We start from the raw sequence: 6,000 nt of genomic DNA on the forward strand, positions 1-6,000 counted from the left end.
AAAGTTGCCATTCTAGCTCTTTTATTTCCAGTAAAATGGATTGGGGGCCCCCCCTTATACCAAGTTTTACCAGATCAATGCCCATGAAGCAAAAACTGTGCCCAGGGTTTTCAAGGGTATGTTTGGAAAGGGCATTATCCAGTTTTTTGTTTTTTATGGCATAGTTATGTTGGTAAACCCGGTCACGTAACCTCCGGTCCGTTTTACCAACATAAAATGCAGGGCAACAGTTACAGAATGCTATATAGACAACAGACTTGGTATCACAACAAATCCTATGATTTATGGTGAATTTTTCCCCTTTTATGGTAAAAGAGTTCCCTACCTTTAATAGTCTGCACCAGTTACAACTTCCACAAGTGGTTGTCCCAGTTTGTCTGGATCGAATACTTAGGGAGTCACTTGTTTGCAGAAGGTCTTTTAAATTTTTACCCCTCTTAAAAACAAAAAAGGGGTAAGGTCCCAAAACATCAAGCAAGTGTGCGTTATTTAAAATAAACTGCCAGTTCTTATTGATAATTGAACACATAGTGTTGGCGTGTTTATTATATGTAATAATAAAACTGGACTTAAAATCGCCAGTTTGATTACATTTATGATGCCCAGACCTGTTAAGTTCACATGGAATGGTTCCAAATTGAAACCTATGGGTAGATGTTTCTAACAAGTCGGTCACCTCACCTGTATTCTGTTTTGTAACTTGAAGAAGTGGTTGATAGAACCCTGAAGCTCTTTTTAAAGAAACTTCTTTAATTAAGCTGTCTACAAATTCACCCGGGTATCCCCTGTTCAGAAACATGTTCCTAAGAGAGGAGCACTCGTCTTCAAAGGCCACTAAGGTGTTACACATACGTGTAGCTCTAACTAGTTGGCCTTTGACGATTGACCTTTTTTGTTTCCAAGGGTGATTGCTGGCAAAATGCAAAAAAGCATTGCAGTAAGTGTGTTTCCTGAAAATACTTGAGAGGATACAGGTGTTGTAAAGATCCTTAACAAGTTTAACGTCCAAGTAGTCAGTCTCAGTAGTGGAGAATTTATGTGTAAATTTTAAAAAGCTACAAGATTCATTCATATTTTGGACCAAGCTAATGACAGTGTCCGAATTGCCTTGGACAAGGATGAACACATCGTCTAGGAAGCGTGTGTAAAATTTGGCAACTTTTTTAAATTGGGGGTTCACAAAAAGGGCAGTCTTTTCCCAATAAGCAACCACAAAGTTTGCGACACTACCTCCACAGGGGGAACCCATAGCGATTCCCCTTTTCTGTAAGTAGTGACAGTTGTTAAAGATGAAAAAGTTGGATGATAAAATAATGTCCAAGAGAAGAGTGACAACCTCAATTTCATCTTTCGGGGCTTGTAAGTCCACTAACATAAGTTCTACCCATTCCACTGCTTCTTGGTGTGGTATAGAAGTATATAAATCCACCACATCGATGGTTAAGAAGTTATTGGATGGGTCAAATGGAATGTCATTGATGGCTTTTAGGAAGGACCAAGAATCTTTGCAAATTTGCGGTAGTAACATAAGGTATTTACCTAAAATATGGTCGACAACTTTTGCACAAGGGTGGGTGATGGAACATCTCCCATCCACAAGGGCTCGCATGGGTGGATCCACTAAGTTCTTATGAATTTTAGGGATCCCAAACATGACTGGAACTCTAGGGAAAGAAATGTTGATAAAGTTGAAGGTATCTATGTTAATTCTCCCTTCAATAAACCAATCCCTAAAGTACCCTTTGATTTTGTTATATTGGCCCGATGTTTCATTCAAAGATGAAATTTCATAGGCAGGGGAGTTTAATACTTTAGACATTCTGACAATATAATCATCTTTATCAAAGATGACTAGGCCCCCACCCTTGTCAGGTTTCATCACCCTAATAGGTAGATTACGTAAGTTTTTCAAGCTTAATCTTTGATCGGGTGAGATGTTACTTTGGTTGTTAAACCATTTGATGTTGTCAAACAATTGCCTAAAATCAAGTTCACAAACATACTCAAAGGTTTGTAAAATGGGGTGGAGAGGAGGATTAAAGGCACTTAGTAGTTTAAAGGGAGCTTTTTCTGTGTTAGAAACCCCATTGAAAAACACCTTAAGGTTGAGATTGCGTACAAAACATTTAAATTCAATTAAAAATTTTGATAAGCAAACTTTTTGGTCAGGAACAAAGGACAGACCAAAAGCTAGTAAGTCAATAAGTTCTTGTTCAATTTCCACATTGGAAAAATTATACACAGTAAAGTCACCTTTGTTGTTCGTCAAAATAATAGGTTTCCCAAAGGGGGTTGGAAAAGCCCCAGAATTACCATCTACTTCTGTCTGTTCTGATTGTTTTTCTTCTGGTAATTCTTGCGCCCTAAAAAAGGCTTTGTTTGGTTGGTATAATTAGGGCGATAACCATGATTGTTAAAGTTAGCCTTGATCCTATTACTCCTCCTAGGTTGATGGAAAGATGTGCCCTCATCTCCATCCTCGTGGTCGAATTCCTGTTCCTCTAAGATAGTAGTAGAAGAAGTGCCACCACCGTTATTTTTACTTATGTTGTGTGTTTCAGGCAGGTTAGTAAGTCCGTTAGCTTTCTTGGTCAAATTGGGGTAGGCAAGCTCATTAGCATAGGCTTGCCTGTCCCTCATTAATTTCTTATTTTTGTTAGTTTTTAATTTGACCAACAAAGCGTCAATGCTTTCAAAAATCCGATGGTAGTCATACTTGTACCGTAAAAAATTAATGTCAAGTTTAATTTTTTCATTGAGAACACTGGTTTCCGACAGTAAACAGTCAATGTGCTTCGAATAGTGTTTCACCATTAAATCAAGCAGTTCCAACCCCTGTTTGTTAAACAGGTTGGAAAGGTCACTCATAAAGGAAGGGTCATAATATAGTCCAGTAGGAGTAAAAGAGCTCCTCAGTCCTTTAGGAATTATCTTTTCATTCATGCACTGCTTGAAGTAAGAAACTTCAAGCTGAAGTTTTTTTATTTTTAACATTTTGGTATCTAAGAGTTTTAAATTGCTTGAAATACAATCATCCGAGTTACCTGTAGAGTGAAGTCCTGTAGCCGGTGAGCCAGATGAGGCAGGTCGTCTGAAATCGAATGCTTCGGTATTTTCAACCTATTCCCCAAAGGTAGGCACACCAATAAGCCCAGAGGTACTATTCCCGTTGTTCACGTTAGTGGTTCCACTATTTAACGCCATGTTGTTAGGACCAAGTTGCGTGCCGGCCACTTGGTACGGGTGAATGTGATCATCTTGTTCTGTTAAAGGAATTAACCTCATCACGCCAGTGGTTTCCCCTGAGTGGAGCCTCGCATTGGTAGCCATCATCCGTTGCGGTTGCCCTGGTGGTAAAGAGTCCAGTGAGCCGGTATCCAACCTCTCACTGTTGTTGCCAAGTGAATTAAGTGTAGCGGTATGTGCAGCTAATGCTGCGTTGGACTCTATCCTATCCAACCAAGAGTTAAGAGAGTCCAAGCATTGTGTTAATAGTGCCATCAAGTTTTCAAAGTTGTTTGGGTCTCCAGTAATGGATACATCATTGCCGGTAATATTTCCTGACCCAAACAGAATCGGAGTGCTAGGACTCGACATTCCGTACAACACAAACCAGTAAAGTCCAAAAAAAACCAAGAACCACTAAACGAAAAATACGGAAAGAGTCCAAAAGCACGCCAAGTTCAAAAGTAAAAGTCATCCAACTTTTTCATCTTTAACAACTGTCACTACTTACAGAAAAGGGGAATCGCTATGGGTTCCCCCTGTGGAGGTAGTGTTGCAAACCTTGTGGTTGCTTATTGGGAAAAGACTGCCCTTTTTGTGAACCCCCAATTTAAAAAAGTTGCCAAATTTTACACACGCTTCCTAGACGATGTGTTCATCCTTGTCCAAGGCAATTCGGACACTGTCATTAGCTTGGTCCAAAATATGAATGAATCTTGTAGCTTTTTAAAATTTACACATAAATTCTCCACTACTGAGACTGACTACTTGGACGTTAAACTTGTTAAGGATCTTTACAACACCTGTATCCTCTCAAGTATTTTCAGGAAACACACTTACTGCAATGCTTTTTTGCATTTTGCCAGCAATCACCCTTGGAAACAAAAAAGATCAATCGTCAAAGGCCAACTAGTTAGAGCTACACGCATGTGTAACACCTTAGTGGCCTTTGAAGACGAGTGCTCCTCTCTTAGGAACATGTTTCTGAACAGGGGATACCCGGGTGAATTTGTAGACAGCTTAATTAAAGAAGTTTCTTTAAAAAGAGCTTCAGGGTTCTATCAACCACTTCTTCAAGTTACAAAACAGAATACAGGTGAGGTGACCGACTTGTTAGAAACATCTACCCATAGGTTTCAATTTGGAACCATTCCATGTGAACTTAACAGGTCTGGGCATCATAAATGTAATCAAACTGGCGATTTTAAGTCCAGTTTTATTATTACATATAATAAACACGCCAACACTATGTGTTCGATTATCAACAAGAACTGGCAGTTTATTTTAAATAACGCACACTTGCTTGATGTTTTGGGACCTTACCCCTTTTTTGTTTTTAAGAGGGGTAAAAATTTAAAAGACCTTCTGCAAACAAGTGACTCCCTAAGTATTCGATCCAGACAAACTGGGACAACCACTTGTGGAAGTTGTAACTGGTGCAGACTATTAAAGGTAGGGAACTCTTTTACCATAAAAGGGGAAAAATTCACCATAAATCATAGGATTTGTTGTGATACCAAGTCTGTTGTCTATATAGCATTCTGTAACTGTTGCCCTGCATTTTATGTTGGTAAAACGGACCGGAGGTTACGTGACCGGGTTTACCAACATAACTATGCCATAAAAAACAAAAAACTGGATAATGCCCTTTCCAGACATACCCTTGAAAACCCTGGGCACAGTTTTTGCTTCATGGGCATTGATCTGGTAAAACTTGGTATAAGGGGGGGTCCCCAATCCATTTTACTGGAAATAAAAGAGCTAGAATGGCAACTTTTACTAAATGCATTTTCTCCCCCAGGCTTAAATGAAGCTTGTAACATCTCTGTCATCCTAAAGTATAAAAGTTACCTCAGACCTTGAGTTATGTGCTTAGTCTTTTAAAGACCTTTTATATAACACTGACTTTATAAGGTAACCCATTTGTATCTTTTTGTTCTGGAAAATGGAACAAAGTTGTGTTTATATTTCTTAACTTCCTTTGCGGTGAGTCTTTTAGAAGTATGCTTTGAATTAGTTGACACTAAACATTTTGGTATCAAAATAACTGTAGACACTATACCCGTGCTACTTTTTTCTTTGAGCATTTGATTGGACTGTAAAAAAATTTTAACCTATTTAATTTTAATGGCTGTATGCATATACAGTCTTACCAGTCATAGTTATGATTGTGCATTTTACTTGTAAAAATTTTTTATTAATAGGTTTACATATATAAAATGTTATGTGATTTGGGATACTTTTGGCTTGAACATTAATGATGCCTTGTTAAACAGGTGTGGCGGTTAAAACGTTTGTTTTAAGGAAATGACATCACACTGCACACTTGGTATCTATTTAAAAAGTGCCTTTGGTGTCGTTTGTATTTGTCTGATGAAGCTTCTGTTAAACAGAAGCGAAAACGTTATCAATAAAATACGTTCGTATTTGCCTGATGAAGCTTCTGTTAAACAGAAGCGAAAACGTTATCAATAAAATACGTTCACTTTTACTTTTGAACTTGGCGTGCTTTTGGACTCTTTCCGTATTTTTCGTTTAGTGGTTCTTGTTTTTTTTTTTCATATCAGTATCTCTTGGACACCCAAGCAGGCTGATGTATATAGTACCTAGAGGCTGAATTTTTTTTTTTATGGAAACCTGGAGGTGATGGGCATTACGTGAAGCATTAGCAACTTTAATGCAATATACATCACTTGAAAAAGACTATAGGCAGGATTCATGAATAACTAAACATCACACTGAGCTGGTTTACATGATGAGCAGGGGTTCAGCCCT

Source organism: Protopterus annectens, chromosome 3.part1 (assembly GCF_019279795.1).
Source record: "Protopterus annectens isolate FY-2018-M chromosome 3.part1, PAN1.0, whole genome shotgun sequence".
Classification (NCBI taxonomy): Eukaryota; Metazoa; Chordata; order Ceratodontiformes; family Protopteridae; genus Protopterus; species Protopterus annectens.